Raw genomic sequence first — 20,049 nt, 5'->3', positions numbered from 1 at the left:
TTTACCGTGTATTGTTTGTCATTAATGCGAACAATAAAATAGACTACTAGTGGCAACTTATTTTGGACATCGATGATACATAATACGTCACGAGACATTTTATCTGAAGTATATTTTAGCTCAAGCAAGAGCGGTGCGTGGCTTAGGTTTTGGCAAGCTTACCTCTTTAAAGTCGACTGTTAGACACTATATGAAATCGCTCGAAATAGATATCACGGGTGAAATTTGAGGGATATGAATGGTACTGGATTGATGAAAGGATTGCTCACAATAGAACATTGATTATGGGGAGTGTTGGTGCTGAAATGGTTCATAATTTGAATACATTTAGCATGTCGTGCAAAAGAATGGTAGTGTTGATATTATGAAAATAGGAATAGTATAATAAATACATTAGGTGACTTTATAGTTGGGTTATGGTGTGATATGACGCTTACATATAAATCATGCACAATACGACTAATTGACACGAACATAATCATTGAGTGCATGTAGCGATCTGGCGTCAATATACCATAGATATGTTTCAAAAGGTGTTTGCTTGTACCAACGTTTATATAGCTACGATGATTCAATAGAATGCGATAAAAAGAAATTTTGACACATCTTTAATGCCGAACTTCTCTGTCTCGCTATCATAATGTTACATATACAAAAAGTGAGACCGGGGTCGACCTCTTTACGTGTCCAGAACACCATTACCAATGGCTTCCACCACTGGGTAGCAGATCGAAATCCACAAAGGCGTGCCTGGAAATCAGCTTTATCAATGTTGTTATTTATTTATTTTTATTTATCTATCTATTTATTTATTTCAAATTCAACTGAGTCAACTTACAAAACTGATAATAAATATACATTTTATATTTTAACACGAACAGAAATATCGCATATTAGTAGATAAAAACGTTAACATTTACCTATTTTCTCTTGGTTCTCCATCTTTCATCCTCCCCCGTAAAATGATTCGTCCTTGAACTATACTGGCTGTTTTAACATTTAACCTGAGAGTTGGTATTTCTCTTTACGGATATGAGTTATTGATTTGGCCTTGAATCAGCATGATTTACTTCTAGGCCGGTAATTAATAAAACAACACATAAAGTAGCCAGAAAGCTGATAAAGTTATTTGTGTTGTTAATCATCGTGTATTTTTGCTGTCTTGGTAAAATATTTATGGGTTTAAGTTCAGTTATACCAAATTCAAAACCGACCGAACGAGGGGGAAGTTATTTCATAATTAAAATAAAGGTCATTTTTAGTTCTTTAACGAGTGGGAAAATAACTCGGTCATTAAAAACAGACCGAGTTCACTTCAAACTTCGATCTGAGTTGAGTGACGTACAATTCTATTTATAGACCCTACTTCGAGAGTCGTGAACAAAACGCGTTACTCTCAAGAGAAAAACTCCGTTCCCTGAATTTGAGCTAGACACGGGTAGAGTTCAAAGTTCAAATTACGTAACTCGAGTTAAAACGCCGCTCATTTTAACTCTAGTGTCTCACGTGAACGCGCCCATAGTGTCGTCTAAATATCAGATAAAAGATGTTTGATAAATTAATATAATTAAAATATTATAATGTAAGCTAATTCCCAATCGGTGATATACATGTAGATCCAAACTGTTTTGCGACCATCGAAAAAAAAAAGATTTATCAGTCAATATAAGTTTCTTAGTTATTTAAAATTTCACACCGACGAATTGGGGGAAATGTAATTTTGATTCTATAGTCAAAATCTAAGTAATTTTTTCAATGTTTTAAAAGAGTGGGAAAATAATTCGGTCATTAGATGCAAGTATCGTCCTAAAGTAAGGTAAAAGATAGTTCAAAGAATAAAATGTTATAATGTCGACTTAATTCCCAAACTTTCATATGGTTTCAAAAACCTTTGCGACCATTGAGGAAAAATCAAGCGATTTATCATGCAATATTAAATTCCTAGTTGTCAAAAATTGCACGATGGGGAATATATAATTCCTAATGAAAATTGAGTGAACAACTATAGATCAAACTTAATATAATGTATAACACGTGTTGTTGACAGCGGGGCACCTGTATCATATTGTTATGTTGTAGAATTTAATGCCACAGATCCATCATTCTATACAAAGGATAACGAGTGAAACAGACTACTATTTTCTTCCTATTGTGTTAAAACATTCCCTTAATGGAAGTCAACACAACGATGGATTTTAAAGTGCTTTAATCCCGTATTATTCTCTAATTATATATGATAGATTATCTACAATGTATTTAGATGCAGGTAGGATATTTACACAACCTCGCAGGACATTTGGTACATTATGTCAATTTTATCCGTGAAATTATAAGTAATGGATAATTTATATATAATGTACATGTAATCGATTCGTTGGTAATCTTGTATTTACATATTGTTTCGTTTTTATTTTGAAGTTCGAAATATTAGATCTACAAAAAACATCTGTACGATAATGACCATTTTAGTTGCATTGGTATAAACGAAAAATATTGAAATCAATATGGCATTTGTGAAAATTAATTTTCACATTAAGTTTAACACTAATTTCGTTCAGTGCATACTTTCTTTTTAATTTCACAGATCTAGCGGTCCTTGAATTGGCATATGCAAGTCAACAATGTAATTTTTATTACCATTTACGATGCTAATATCAAAATGATATTTGTCATATCAGCTCTATATCTTTTGGCTTGGCGGAGATAAGAAAGTCCTGCCACATCGGAACAATACAATGCCACAGTCTAAGTTTCCCAGTTTCCCCGTTTCCCCTTGTTCTCGACGGAACATAAATACTCTACATTTGATGGTCGTTTCTAGATCATAATGTTCTACATCTTTTGTTTGGTACAGTTGAACCCCGTTCACATATATTACTCAAACGCCCGGATTGATATAAATTGAAGTATTTTGTGTGTCCCAACTTCAGTGAAAATCGAATGTAAAGATCTCAGTTTGTAGTCATGGTTACCGCCGGCCTCCAATCAACGACGTTTAACAATGTATTTTCTATAAATATGTTTTTAATTGGTGGAATATTGCTAACGGTTTTTTAAGGTTTTAACTTGCTTGAACTTGATTTCGGTTGGTTAAGAATTCACGATATCTTATAATGTTACTCGAGTATAAAATCTTTTGTTTTATTGGAACATTTTCTCGCTGTACCCAACATTTTGCTGATTTTATACTCTTTTGACAATTTGGAGCGTTAAATGCCTACGAGTTTCGTTACGAGAAGTAGAGCAATGATCTAAAGAACCCGTATAGGAGTGTCAGTAGCTAAGTAATTATATATATCTTATGTGTGTTGGTAATCAAAATCCCGTCAAGTGCGAATATCACATTGTACAGATGGATAGGAATGGTTATCTAGTGTCTGGGTTAAGTGGATTGGTGTCCTAGTTTATAGCATCAAGAGTCTTCAAGAATGATCCCACGCATGATTGAGTCATTGTCTGAACACGAAGACATTTATACTGAAATATCTACTATTGTGGTTTAGTGATAAAGATGATTGTAAGTCAATCAATGGTATTGACATTTCACAAACATAACATTCGTTGACAATTGTTTTAACAATAACACGAATCCTTATGCTATTGGTATTGAGGCCAATATCATACTACAGTCGATATGATATGTTTTAGGATGTGATGCCTACAGATGCCTTCGCCTTTGATACTTGGATAAGACAAAAGAAGGTCATCCAAACGATTTTTGATATCAATTTTGTTGTTTTTCGTTGAAATACAAATTGCATGCATTTAACATTCATTACCAGCTTTAAATAAGTATGGTGACCTGGAAATGGGACATTGGAATAGACATCGGGTCCAGTTAGCCACTACATATTGCATTGCATAGAACATATGAAACAAGAACCGTCTGCCTTCGTTTCAGTTCTGTTCCAATACGTCAATAAGACGCAGTGAGATGCTGCCATCACCACGTTCATATTGTCGCCTACTTACTTATGCTGTCCTGTCATAGTTGTCTAGAAAAAGGACAAATCCGGTAATTAACTGGAAGCTCGGTCAAAAGGATGGACCACACCAGGCGGTCTCTTGTAACAGGTAAAAACTCGGCTCTAGTGACAGCCTGTCCCGGACTGTGGTCGTCACATGCTCACTATGGCGACAAATTAAACATATAAAACAATGCGGCGTTACCATGGTTACGTGGTCTGCTGTCGGCCTTTTGTCATTAAAACATAATATATATCTTAGATTTTGCAGAGGAGAATACATCGGTAGACTGATATATTCTATGTTATTAAATATTATATTTCAGTAGAAATGATACAGTTTTTTAGGAAGAGTTGTTTTATGACATATTTAATTCGGTTTTATTGAATGATTACGACCTTATTAGTCGACGAGGTGATGTTATCCAGTTTTATTATACTAACCTGGACGTATATATGACTAAACATGATAAAGGCGACGTAACTGCGTTTGCGTGACGAATTAAGGAAATTACAAAAGGGAGATAATCAATGATATATGGATGATTTCCGGTATTTTATGCTCATTATTATACCACTTTGTCCGGACCAATGATTACGTGAAGAGCTCTAAGGTAGGAGTGTCACTGCGATCTGTCATGTCATTAGTGCGTAATGATATGACATTGTAAACAATTCCTCTCAAATAATTTGATTTAAATAAATGCCCTCATACACTGAGCGATCGAATCGTAAGCAGCTGGCTATAATGATAATGATACCATGATTTCATAAAATTTGAATGGTCCTGAACTCATATACAAAATGAATGTCAGCCTAAGGACTGTCCTTATACATTTTGTTTGAATGGTCTTGAACTCACAACTACGAGATATATGGTTTTACCCTATAGTGACAGATAAGCCCACTATGGTAAAATGTGTGTGAATTTCACATTGTCGTCTTGTATGCCAAACTGACCCTTGCTAGTGGAGCAAAACAGTTTTTGTCTAAAACTACTCAAATCGCTTTTGCAGTGGTGTGATTACCGTATTATAAGCATGTCCCTATCTAAAAACAATTCCATCAACTCTTCGGTGGTTATGTATTGCACCTGTTTAACTAATGTGGCATTTGCTCGGGTATGAGAACAGCATACATATTGTACCTGCTGTATTGTATCGTAATACGACCTGGAATTTGAATGGTTTCAATTTAAATGCGTCATGATGTTGGTCATGTTTTCAATATCTGTTGTTTATATGTTTCATAGGAAAGGTCAAGCAATACATTCATGCCATATGTTACAATTATGTAACAGCCTCACTTAATTATCCCTCTAACGAACAGAGCTAATGCGTCATATAATTGTGAGATGCATAAATGATTTTCATCATTTGAAAAATAATTTGTGTTTCAACGTGTACATACATATATGTCTAATCATCACAAAAATAATATCAAATCATTTATTTTTTGCCTTACGAACATGCGCAGTCAGTACATTCATCCCATATAGAATATAGTGCCACGGAATTGTGGTAATGGTGGTAATAGTGTAAAGTAAGTAGCTTTCGTAACTGAAGAAAAATACCAAATCGTCTGCTCCTGTTTTTTGATAGTAAAAAAATACAATTTGTCAGTAGAAGAGCTTTGTTAATAAGCTTGTTTAGATCAACAATAGACACGGTTGTTGATGGCTATATCAAGTATATATATGAGTGATGGATATAAGATGAGGGCATTGAGTACAATCCGTATGACGTCACTATGTCTGTTCCTCTACGTGGACTTTCTCACGTTCCTGGAAACCTTAGGAGGTTCAAGTGAAGCCAGACAGCACCATATAGGAACATAAAGGACGCTTAATACCTTGTAAGCTCCGACTATCAATTCTGAGAAGTATTGAAATCAGTCAATGTCACTTTTGTACAGTTATCATGCTTAAGCATTTAAAACATTTTGTTGTTGTTTGAAGGCCAACAAAAGCGTAAGAAATAAATGAAGAATATCGAAATGAAATACCACAAGCCCCCAACTCCGGGTTTCGGTACGTCTTTCAATGACCCTGGAGGTTAATAGGACGGAATCAAAACCAAGATATACTATTTAACATAATAAGATTTAAATTTAAATAATTGATAGTACACGTAAAATGAAAAAAAAGATTAACGTTAGAAATTTATTGTTAAATGATAAAAATGTATTTTATCATAAAAGCGCGTGTTTGACCAATCAAAGTAATTTTCTAAACGAAAGCAGATATATGTTATCAAAATAAAAGTTCGTATGGATTAAGAATTCACATGTTAATGAGGAAGCCATAATTGAAATTACAAATGTATTTTATAAAGTTAATGCTTAGCAACATACATTCTAGTATGATTTATTTCTATAAACGGTAATGGATCAAACGAAATGGGTTTCAACATTGACGTGGATAAAAAGCACGTGTCGTAGGATATCAAATATTTCTGGCTTCATACATCACACACGAGGGTAAGTAATTCTCTATGGGAGAATGGCTTAATCTGAGATTTGCTGTTTTTCTGAGACATTGAGTTGAATTTGTCATCAGTTATAAAGATGTATCACGTTGTCAAATTTAATGGGAACAAAATATTTAGAAGGAGCAAGTCATATAAGTGCAGAAATAGTACTACATGCATCAAGAAACGGTAAAGATATCTATCGATATAAGAAAGCAATTATTCCCATACCGTTATAACGATTTACGTAGATGCTTCACAAGCATACCTCGAAGGCTTAATTTCTAAAGCTAAGCTGGTATATCGATTACAACAATTGTTATAATTTACTTAATTTATAATTTTCACTGATAATTTGTAACAACATTCGAAACGATATAGCAAATCAACCCATTTAAAAAAAATCCGTGTCAAAGACTTGTTATTACTACTATAAACTACTATTTTGTCATCCTTAGCTTTCCAAAATCATATTCATTTAGAGACAAATCCTATATATGTGCTATTTTGGCTCATTATGTTGTTATTCAGAAAGGAGACACTGCGGTAGGCTTTGAATTCCGCCTACCAACCATATTTTTAAGAATGTTTATCGACGCGGGGGATTCTCATCATTTACATCTAGACAATTAGGATAAGGTGTTCACAACAATAAAATATCAGGATAATTTTATTTAAATGTTTAACCGCTGACCATTGGTATTAATGGCGTTATTGAAAAGTCAAAACATCAAACATAAGAACATTCAATTTCATTATACATATTTTTGGCGAGGAAATCTTGGTCAGAAGCATGGTAAAAAGTGGTATTTGTAGATCTGAATAATGAATCACGTTTACATATGCATGATGCCTGATTACTCTCTCTATAATTTAATCATGAACGATGCCGTTTTATATGATGTTTTGTCTGGAACTTCGATCCATAACAACTCGGTTTTGATTTTGATATTTATTATTATTTAGCATTCCTCGATTTATACAATAAATTCGATAAATAGCGTTTAGACAACGAGTGGTTTTTGCAAATAATCAGCTTGTTGAATTGAGTAAAATCAAAAACCTTCGGCACTTCCCGTAACCGAGACGTTCATGGCTCAATACAAATGTTTGTACAAAACTGATTTTAAACAGGTTTGCGCATTGAAAAATTCTCGCTTCCGCACTTCCTGCAATAAAACGATATTGACCAAATGCAATTAGCACAATGATAGTTTATCGCCATGGTTTAATACCGCGATCAGATCTACAAAGGACACTTCGAATTCCCTATTAATATTTAGGTCGTTTTCGTACAGTGCATTCCTACATGTGGTGTGGTAAGTGAGGCAACACTTGTATTTCCGTAATTGCCATAATATAGCTTTATATTAGAATTTTAGAAAAAAAAGGAATGAAATTTCATCATTTTATTTGTAGGTTCCTTTTCGTAAGCATACATTATATGTATTGCCTTTTTAGAAATTATTCACTTGTTATTCGCTCAAGTGACGTTGTTGATAAGCTCAGACTAGCTGACTATCATAGCTTGGTTTTGTACTATAGAAATCGTGTTACCTTACAGTTATTTTCTTCTTGCTTATTTGTTATAAAGACTTATGCTCCATTGGCATCATATGAACCTTATTTAGCTTACATATTAAAACCTTACAAATAGGACAGTAAAGGTCAATCCCAATGACTTAGATCATCAGATATGGTGACAAACAATGCAATAGATTTGATAACCGAAAATGTTGATTTATCACTGCGTGCCTGTGACCCCGATTTCCTCAACTAACAACAGTATCCAATGTCATTTATTGGTATTAACACTGCATCTCTGTGACCTTGACTATCAACTACAGAAGGTTACCATCACTACTTCCTCCCTGTGACATCGACTATAAAACGTTACCATTTCTACTCCCTCCCTAGGGATTGCTAGGTTCTGTTAAGCGAGTTCCGCGCGGGAGTACATTCGAGGTCGAATCAAATAAAATCTTTTACGATCTTAAAACCAAACTAAAAATTCAGCGATGTAGAAGCATTTGACACATCGTTACATGTCGTTTCCATGCTGCGATTAATTACATCGTTACTTAATTGGTGAGAACAGAAAGAGAACAAGTTGTTTTATTTTGATCATCGACGTGTCATGTGTTTTAATTTGTCTTATTAACCATGCCATGTTAAACATTAAAACATGCTGTTTAGATTCAACAGAAGAACACATGACGTTAAGGACATTGGTGGAAATGACAGACGTGGCTATCATGTGTTTTAAACTACAGTCATGCGAGAACGTATTTAAATTAAAAATCAGTGATGCTTTCAAGTCATTTTCGCTGATGAACAACAATTTTCTGGTTTTGTCTCATCTCTTTAACATTTTGTTTTTGTGACAACAGCACTTTTAAAGACGCTACGCCGTGGTGAAGTTATCCACTAAGGAACAACCATAGCGGCAATCAGTCAAGGTAATCATGAGGCATTACCACAAGTTACTACTAGCTTCCTTTGATGGGAATTTAGCCAACGTTCAGCCAAATTTAACAAATGGTATATTTCCATATAAAACAGTTGCAATGTAGTATTTTAATACGAATAAGTACTGTACTTCAGTTGCAAAAGATTTTTACACTATAACCAATATCAAAAAGTTTGAGGTTCTTACTTTTCTTCAAGATAAATATATTAAAAAAGTTTATTACGTCTCAAAATAATACATGGCACTTTGCCCTATACGGAATAAAATACTGATTGTGCAGCCATCGAAGGCGATTTATCAAAAGTTATTTTTATATTATTTTTTGTATTAATCAGACATTCATTTACATGAATACATACCAATTATCGTTCAAACATTTTAAATTCCACTGCGTAAAATTATGTTATAAGGAATAACTTGACAATATCGTCATGCTATAGAGTTATTATTTTCAAACATCAGACTGGGTTCATTGGGGATTATTTTACTACACTCATATTTTATTTAATATGCCTATTAAAACCTATTCAAACTTATTCTTTAGTGTAAATAAATTGACACAAAACTGCAGGATAATTTAGAAAGTCTTTAATGTAACAATTAAAATTTCACAAGAGAAATGTTATCATTAATGCATTGTTTACCCAATTTAAAATATCAAAATATGTTATGGATATAAAATTCTCATCTATGGGAACATATGAGAGCGCAAAGCATTCAGAACTAAGCACTTAATAGTTAGCATCATCTGACTTTGTCTAGAAATTATAAAGATGGAAATGAACATAAAAAAGTCATTTTTTAAACTATTTTTATTTGTTGTAGATTTAGCGTAATGATGATTTAAACTGTCTGTTAAATATAAAATTGTCGACAAGTTGTCTTCCTATAGAAACTTAACTACTAGTACGACCGTGTGTGTATTAACGTTTCATAGTGTATTGATTCTGGGTTTTCCCTTTGATATAATCTAAAGGTTCTATCGATTTTGATTTACATTACCGAGATCCTTCATGGACATTTCGATGCTTATCAAATCTATAGCACTGTTGTCATCATATCGAATTACAGTGTAACAAACAGCGTTACCACCGGCAATGAAACTAAAACTTTGTACTGTACAGCAACATGTGCGATCAAAGTTTGGGAATGATGATAAGAGATCGCTGAAACATTTCATTCAAAAGTACGGTAATATTTCTAACATTAAATCGCGAGATAAATTTGCCATGAAAAACTCACTATGGAATTAAAACGGGAATGTATGTCGAAAACAAATTCACAACTTTACAGTATTTCATTTTCATATGAATATTTTCATATTTGATGAGTAAACTTAATTTATAATACAGATATTTTGCATCTACTTTTAAGAATACATAGCAATACACAACGGGGTATTTCTTCACATCAAACCCTATACACATATTCAATTTTATATAAATTCGGACATTGGCGAAAATATTGCCAGATATCATGGTTGATACAATCTGTAGCCTGTCTTAGGCAGAGTTCTGCATGGTTCCGACAATTCTAGTAACGTATGGATGACCGAGATGTGCGTCAACAAAGAGCTTTCAGAAAGTCTGGTTGGAATGGTAAGAGTTAAGTAAAGAAAGTATTTTGATATAAGGTTTCCTGTGATAATTAATATTTTATTCCTCTTTGACAACACACAAACAAAAGAACGCGGAAATAATTAGGTTTTTAATTTTACCTTGTGCTATTTATAATATAGGATCCTTGACACTGGTCGTAAAATACACTTGATGTGTCTCCGGATAGTAAAACAATCTTTTCTTTGTGTCATCCTTAGGTTATGTTTGTTGCTCTTTATCTAGCCCTTATGACCTTTATTTAGCTACTTACGCCGTAACAATATCAGGTTTACAGTGTAATGCCGTACAAAGTCATCAACCAACTGTGAAGGATAGAGATATCAGTGAGGCTGAAGTCACAGTAGGGAATACACTAATTCACATTCTGAAGACTTGACACTATTTTGTAATTGACTGTTAAGTCAAATTAAGAACTAGAGCAACTAGACGTAACCTATTTTGAGGAAATTTTTTTTAAAAAAGGGGGAAAAAAGAAGAAAAAAACAACTAGATCTGACTTCAGTTCCAAGTAAAGGACTGACGCTTTGATAACAAGACCTTAGTTTCCAATGAAAATTGAATCTAGATTTAAACTCCTTAACACACGTTTGTTGTGTCATTGTTATAAGGGGCCGCACATGCCCGAGTGGTTGAGACATATTACCACAAGCCCTCCACCCCTGGGTCGCGAATTCGAATCCCATGTTGGACAGTTGCCACTGGTCGATAGTTTGTCTCCGGGTACTCAGGCTTTTCTTCGCCAACAAACCTGGCACTTCCTTACATGACCCTGGCTGTTAATAAGACGTTAAACTTACTAATCGAACCGCAAAATATGGAGATCATTGGCTGGGAACCGTTCACAACACCAAATGAATAATTCTGCTAGAATGTGTTATTGTTAACGTTAAATGTCAGAGCTGATTAAATTATTCGTATGGAAAAGCTATGGTGATAATAAACTCGCTAGATCAGTGGGTTATATAATCCAACAGAAGACATTTAATCTATTACTTTACCATGTAGTTTTTTTTTAATTAGATTTGAAAGAGATCTGGGTGTAATGATAAAGTATTTCCATATGGCTGAGGGTTAAAGCATTTTAATTAATCTTTTAATTAACAATGTGTTTATTTCATGTTTTTTTATGTAATGTTTTAACAAAAAATTATGAAATTAACTGAAGCATTTTAATTAATGTTTTATTAACTATGTTTTTATTTCATATATATTTTGAGAAATATTACAGAAAATTTTGATACAATTAACTGAATCTAATTGTTTTGTAATTGACGTAATAAGATAACTGGAATTTAAGTTTCGTCATTAATTATGCCAACACATAATGAATCAGCGGTCAGTTTCAAATATGTCAATCAGATACTATCAAAGCGTCATTTTATTTCTGAATATTTCATTTGTTTCTTTACATATGTCAGCCTTTTGTGGCCGCAAATCTCTCACAACTTATGAGTATATGTGACAGGTGACAAACAATTAGAACTGGAAAATGAAAGGAAATGTTTCCAGCTTCATGTCCATTCCACAATTTTTTCCCTAGTTTTGGAATCTTGTTTCCATTTAATACTCCGGCTAAAGATTCATTAAATACCTTATTACTGGGGTTGCAAACGACGTTTGCAAAGTACAAATTGCCGTCTTCTTGTCTCATCTTACGGTTAGAGTAACGTCACAAAACATAAAAATCGAAATAAACATGACGTCATAATCACCGAAAGATTGGACTGCACGGTAGTAAATTACTTTACAGACATCAGTTTGATATCTCGAAAATGGCATATTGGAAAATAACTTTGACTCCTCAGATAAAGCAAACAGTGAGTTTTTTTGGGTTTTTTGTTGTTGTTTTTTGTTGTTGTTGTTTTTTGTTTGTTTTTTGTTTATCAAATGACAGAGTAACATCGAAGATACAGTGTAACTACAATGATATGAACATTGTATTACAAACACGTAGATTCTGTGTTTCGACAGAATAAATGATCAATAGGTGCGTCACGGAGTAACATCAAAGCTACACTTAGTCCCGTGAGTACACACTAACAAGTCACTAGCAGATATTTACCGTATACCATCACTCACCTCTTTCAAAACCTACAACTGTTAAAGGGTTAAATTTCCTTTTAGTTAAGTTCCACATTGTGCAATATGATGGTTCATGATTAATTCATTCGCTTTCTGTTTCTCTTTCATATATATTTGAACACTTTTCGTTACAATGCACAGTGAAAACTGACTATAAGATCACACAAGAGACAGAGGAAAAGTGGCCTTTATAGTCTGGGGTCACTACACAGGTTCAATTGTGTTGAAATTTGTAATTTGGGATTTTCAAAGAGTGGTCTTATTAAACGAGTAGTCATGTATGTAGAGGTGGCCATGTAAATTATTTGCCACATTCAAATTGTTATATATCTTTGTTGTTTTTTTTATTTTCGTCATGTCGATAACGCACCTATTGGTAAATAAGTTCAATATTGTTTTGATTGATGCCAACTATAGTCATATGCTTTCAAAAATGGTCCGGCTACTTTGATAGGGTCAAGTTCGTGTCACGCGCATTAGGAGACATGTTCGTTATTCTACTTTGATTCAGTGCATTCCATTGCCACGTGCGTATGAGGGCGTGACCTCCATTCGTTTGATTTGATGTGTCTAGTGTGACATCATCTAATGGACACACTTCATTGATTGTCTTACACTCTCACACTAGGATAGTCATTGGCAAGCATCTGTAAAGTATTACACGGAACAATATTAACCTAGTTAATCGTTATAAAAAAATTATCGCTTTGGCTATCACTAATTATTCTGTATAGCAACTGTCTTTCGTGTGCTATTCACTTTCGCAAATTTCACCATCCAGGGGAATTCACGAAATTTTATCTCCGCGAGTTAACATCTGCATCATCTATATTGATAGAAAATTATATTTAATTTTCAACTTCACAAATATTGATTTTTGCGAACTTTTGAAATGGAAATCGTGAAATTTAATAGCGGCTAAGGAACGTTGGTTTACAATACTATTGTCGTGTTACAGTATCGAGACTCTTTAACATAATTCTGTGTTTGCATATAACAGAGTTGTCTGTCCTTGCTTGTAGGTTTTGATTGTGACGTCATGTGTTTGCGAGCGTAAAGTCACAATTTTCCGAGAAAACGACGTGATATGCGAACACAAAATAATGACGTCACAATGGATAGCTACCCGCAAGGGAGTTAACTCTATAATATGACGGAGTGAGCCTACGCTGATCAAGTGACATGCGAGTATTTTTGTCGCTCATTGATTCAATGAGTATTTTGGTAAGCTGATTGCTCTAGTAACGGTGTCATGTTTATGAGATTGGAAATAGGTGAACCCTGTGAAAGATCATCGACCTGCGGCAAGTCCGTGGCACCTGTAAAACGCGGTTTTGAACACCCAAAGGTTATTTGTAATATATCGGATACCTTAACTATTTTCACATCGTCTACTACTTATTGAAAACAGCAATGACATTTCGAAACAGAGTAAGCATAATGTGCATTAGCGTTAAAACATTCCAAACTGCTGCGATGCACACGTGCCTGATCCGCTGTTATTATCAAAGTGAAAGTGTAAAAGTTTAACATTATACCTGTTATCAAAATATTGTTATAATGGTAAGTGAATGATAAAAAATAAGACGAAGATAATAAAGGTCGAGATTATAAATCTGTGGTAAAACATGGGAAATGCTACAAAATAAAGAATTGTACAGAAATGTCTGAAAACTTAAAAGCTGAAGAGGAGGAACGTTCGAATTAATCAACAGAAACGGTATACAAACAATAGGGAAGATTAATGTAACACAATAAACAATCTATACGTCATATTGAAATGAGAAATATTATACATGTGTCTAAATACAATCTTAAAATCAACCGTGAAATTGCTCCAAGTCTCTATTAGCTTTATAGACATTAAATATCAGATTCCCTGATAACTGATGATATGGATGAAGGTTTCGAAACATGAAAATATCTGCGTTTCATTAAATTAAACAAAAACAGATATGAGATATAAAACAACTGCACCAAATGTATTTTAAGTACATCTTGTTAGATATTCTAAAGGCTAAAACAATAATAACAACTGACATAATCATACCTTACAAAAATGGTTTCTAAAGTTCAGTAATACACCGGATACGTGTGTTATATTGTTATTGTTTTGTTGGTGTTTTCCCTTTTTATTGCTGTTGTTATTTTTTCCTAATATTTGCTTAAGTATGTATATATCTGAGAAGTCAAAATGTTCTTGCATTAGACTGTTCCTCTTAGACGTTATACCATAACCAAACGTCAGAGGCCAACCAGTCCGTATAAGTTCTCTTTTTAAATATTTCTGAGAGAATTTCTTAGGAAGTCCTATTTCCATTTGATAAATTTAAGTTATCCAAAATTGTGTAATTGTAAATCCTATATGATCAGGAACACAAACATGATATTTTGAATAAATGTGTAAAACATTTTTATGTTATGGGGAAAATGACTCTCAAACGAACAAACCCTTTTTAAAATGATATTGAGTATGAAACATCACGGAACCAATGTATTGTTTAAATAAGGGAGCCGGTATATGATGCAGGTAATCATGACGTAGTAACACCAAGACACTGTTCAATCTGAATTATCGATTGTCAACGTCGACGAATTCCCAAATAATAATTTAAACATAAAACCAAAATCAATTAAACCAGAACCGCAGATTTACAAAGGTACTCAATGAGAGCACAAGTAGAAATCAAACCAGATGCTCTGATAGATTTAATACAATCTGACAAGGGTCTGTTAATTCAATCCGAGAGAAAGATTTCGGCTGAGTATTATAAGGCTTGCCGAGTTCTAAACATTTTTTTCACCAGACACATATTTCATTTTATTTTCGCGAATTTCGCGATCAAGACAAAGTCGTGAAAGTATTCCTCCGCGAATTGATTTCTTAGAGAATTATTGCACAATTAAAGTCAGTGATATCTTCATTCAATTTTAAATCCGCGAAACCTAATCTCCGCGAATATATTTTGAAATGAAAATCGCGAAATTGAGTAGCCACAAAATAAAGTTGGCCTACAGTATTACACTTCAGAATTGCCCCCTTCATCGTTGAAATCGCCATGATAAATCAATTAAATCTAATTTACGTAACACTAATGAAAATCAAGTGATGACAAAGGTGTCCAAATACCTTGATATCACGACACTTCAATGTTTACTAATCCCTCCCATGATACCAAAATCCACACGCTTGAAACGAGCATGAAGCGCCCAAATGATAAAGATTCAATAGCGTTAATAATGCTGTTGTTCGATTAATATAATTCTGTCCTGGTATAACTGAATTGGTTATGTGTTAATAGTGACAAAAGCATACTGATAACAATTGAATTATCACCTTATTGTTAATCGTATTGACAACGGATTCACCCAAATGGGCATTTCAAATCACTGTCAAATCAGTGGTATTACTGCTTAAGTGACACAATGACAGTTCTTAGTGAATCATCTGCGCATTACAGTAATAAGTCATGTTAATAAAATCCCACTTCCTTTCCTCAAAGTGGAAGGGACTTTAGTATCCGAGTGATCTTAGAATTCAAGTTTTTAACAAAATCAATTCTAACAATACATCGTGCATAGCATGGCATACGTGTTTAGGTTACATACATTAGATTGACAATCTTTTAAAAAATATTCCCATTCTCACAGACTTTATTTGTTAATTTCTTCGAATTAACGGTTCATTTTCCCATGACTAGGCTATGGTTTGAAAAATCGATCGAGACAAACAAAATACCTCGAAACCAACATAGTTTTCGAATTATTCGTGTTCGACTTAACAGAGTTGCTATGACATTTCATACCAATTAAAGAGTACTAGCGCCGATTTCTCGAAACAAAAGTGCAGACTTAAGTCAAAACTTAAGTTGTTCTCCTTATGTAACTAATATGATTTATGACTTAAGTCAGTTTTTGGGAAATCGGGGCCCGATTTCAATGATACTTCCGCTTTCGCTTACATATAGCAAAACGGAATGAGACAAAGTTGAGTGGGATGGACATGGGATAATACGGGTAATACCACATGCGCCCATTTAAAGGCAGGACAAGCAACGTTTTGGGTCCAATTTTAACATCAGAAGGTACATTGTATGGACGGACACGTTTTTTGGGACCCGCAAATGATTCTTTCAAAAAATGACTCTGCCAATGAAGGTATTATGATAATGTTTTTATTCTCTCGTGTGGCTGATGTCTGCTATGATTACCTTCCAGAAGTGAACAACGTATGAGGGCGTCCAGTTTCTAGTTAGTTTTACAGGATACTGCCATTTACGCGGTATAAGACATTGTACCTTGACCAGTCGGCGTGAGAAACTGATATTTCTTTCGCTAGTAGAATTTTTTTTTTTTAAGTTACATATCAAAGGTATTGTCGTACGTACGGATAACGGATTACACGTTTTATTGTATTATAAATGTCTGATCCCGCATTGCATTGCAAGAACATCAATATGGTGTCCTCATTGTCATATTTCCAAAGTTACCATTTCAGTGATGTGAAATGTGCCTAATTCTCTTAGTATTCATGTGAATTTGATAGAAGTTACAACGCCAGTGACGTGTTATCGTTCGAGAGAATTATATCTAAATTAGGGATTTACGCCTGTGTTACTACATTCCATAAAATATTCTGGAGATATAATGTATTGGACACTAGTTTACCGTACGATACATTATATATATATTTTTATAGTTGGAAAAATGTACAGTGCAAAATGCATTTGCATTGTTGGAATGTTTTTAAATGGCGAAAAAATTAATAAGTTACAAAAAAGTATTTTGAAAAATTTACTTTGATAGTATCAAGGAAAACCTTTTTTACTTTGACATATACTTGAACTGTAATACTGAGGAAAGCCATGCTATAACAGCATTAAATAAATATCGACATATACATTAAATATACTAAATTAGGTTAGTTAATCGCAAAATAACCTATATATGTTTTTACAAAGTTTGTTGGGAAGCATTTTTGCAGGCAGAAGGAAATTGCGAAAAAACATGTTTTCAATGAGGTTGATTTGAAGTTGTAAATGTAATCCTTCTAGAGATTAAATTTGGCTATATTCGTGGTCAAGGAAATGTCCGCCAACTTCAACATAAGCCAATGATAGAGACAGAATGATAAAAATGTAACCTGTATTAACAGTATTAATGTCATGTGGAATGGCAGGATGTTTCAAGGACTCATCAAAGATATCAAAGAAAAAAAATGTTTTCATGAAGTGGACGACTGAAATTACTGCATAACAAAATCGTTAACGTTTTAAGAATTGGAAGAAACGTTTAAAATGCAAAGGTATGATGAATGTATAAAATGTGTATACAAATTAACATTATATCTCAATGTAGTATAAACCAACTTTCTTTCACGTGCGATTTACTTTCGCGAATAAAGCGATCTAAACATAAGTTTATATCAGCGAATTAATAATGATACCAATTAAATTGGCATTAAATATTAAAGAACGTAAGGAAGTGGTTTGTCGCATAAGTCATAGTGTCCACCTCTGCGAGTAAAAATATTAATATAAATTTCTGTTCTTTTTTTTAAAACTGCGAATGTTATCTTCGCGAACTTGTTTTGAAATGGAAATTGCGAAAATTAGCAGCCGCGAAAGAATGTTGGTTTGCAGTAATAGACTTACTTTTAAATGGTAGGCACGTCGGTCGTCGGAGGTAGTTATAACACGTCGCTAGGTAACTCACAGAAGTAGAGCGTCATTCGTTGGCCTGCTCGGGTTTATGTGACAGTCACAAGGAATACTTGACTGTAATACTGAGCACGTGCGGCGGAGGGCTGAGAACTTCTTAACCGGACCGCGCATGCGCTATCAGGTGGATCAATAAGTTCCACCTACATGGAGTTTAGCGAAACAATGCATTATTAGGACCATAACAGAACAGACTTTTGTTCATAAAAAATAATCAGATTAGTACGTTATTGCTGTCGAATATTTTGGAGAAAAAACCCCACGTTATATACTTTGTTTTCTTTCCAGCATATGATTGAAAAACGTGTTCGCAAATTCATTCAAAAAATATCGTTGCGACTTAGTAAAAAATGCTGTAAATATGGTCAAATTTCAAATACAGGTAGCAAATCTTTATTCCTCTGGATCAATATCTACAATTGACAATACATACCTATGGAAAATTGCTGTATGTACGATTTAAAACAAAGCAATTTGTTCAGATTAAAGATTCTTTAAATGCAAAATATTAATTTTCTTGTGGTCAATACATTTTTCGGATTAACTTACATTAAATAGTTCTTGTATTAATTGTTAAACAATTGTCGTTATTATGAACCAGTTAAGATACCAGTAACAAACGTCTGATATCTTTAGAAAACAAGTCACGGACACATTTTTATTTCTAGCGCTTTGTGGATTAATTCAATTTCTCAACTTTCACATTTCACTATTTTACTTAAATCATTGTTGCTGGCATATTTTTAATGTTGTAGTTGTATATATAGTTATTGTTTGTTTTACTTCTTTTTTATCATGATTAAGAAAATAATACAAGCGGACCGTAGCCTATAATGCAATTACAATATGTCTTTCATCGTTATTCGGAGAGAAATACAGACAGAAATATCTACGAAAGATAACTTATAACATATACGTTTTTTTCTTTCATGTTCTATTACGATATGGTCTACATGAGAAAGAAAATGAAGAATAGGAAATATTTGAGTTCGTAGAAGTGCACATCCTTGATGGGTTCGAGCATGTGTTGGGTGATGATATGTATCAGTGGTAATTACCTCCTACGATGTGAAGTTAGATTGGTTTGGTGCCTGTTACTGTTCTTATGGTACAGAAGCCTAGCTTGAGTAGGTTAATGTCCTTTTAACAGTCGGGGTCAATTAAGGACGAGTCACGATTAGGAGGTGACGTACAGCTGGAGTACCCGGGGAAAACCACCTCCCTACAGAAGGTATATTGGCACCGCCTCGGGTACTGAATCACCAGTATCAAACAGGTTGATACTGCGACGGATAACATTCGTTAATCATTGATCATAATGAGGGAAATGGGGGGTAGATACGTACAGCTTGTATATTTAACATACAGAGGATCTTACATGAGTGACTATGTAAGATGAAATTTATTAAATATTCATATTAGATAGTCACGAGTGTAAGATTTTATTTATCACATAACTGTTATTAATGGAAATGTAAGTAAAATGTTTAATTTTGTCTCTATATAAAACAGTAGAAATACGGCTTGGATGTGATGTTTCCGTCTACTGAGACAAACATGCGACGTCATATATAGATTATGACGTCAAAACTTCCTGTGACGTCATAACAGTGTTAGTAAACTATTAAGCTTCCTATGGAATCTATGGTCTATATAGATGCATGAGCTTTGCAGACATCATGACATGATTGTCTGCAAATCTCGGGCATGTATATAGACCATAGA

General features: G+C 33.8%; 1 long non-coding RNA gene across 1 annotated transcript in view; it reads right to left on the bottom strand.

The window, feature by feature from the left end:
- LOC138309481 (uncharacterized) overlaps nt 1–18,408 on the bottom strand; it is a 34,131-nt gene extending 15,723 nt beyond the window's left edge. Inside the window, exon 1 of the long non-coding RNA XR_011206286.1 lies at nt 18,259–18,408. This is a non-coding gene — a long non-coding RNA (uncharacterized lncRNA). The remainder of the gene's footprint in view (nt 1–18,258) is intronic.
- Between the last annotated feature and the right edge of the window lie 1,641 nt (nt 18,409–20,049).

This window comes from Argopecten irradians, chromosome 15 (genome assembly GCF_041381155.1).
Source record: "Argopecten irradians isolate NY chromosome 15, Ai_NY, whole genome shotgun sequence".
Taxonomy (NCBI): domain Eukaryota; kingdom Metazoa; phylum Mollusca; class Bivalvia; order Pectinida; family Pectinidae; genus Argopecten; species Argopecten irradians.
Note: the sequence above shows the minus strand (reverse complement) of the source record. Positions and strands in the feature narration are given on the sequence as shown.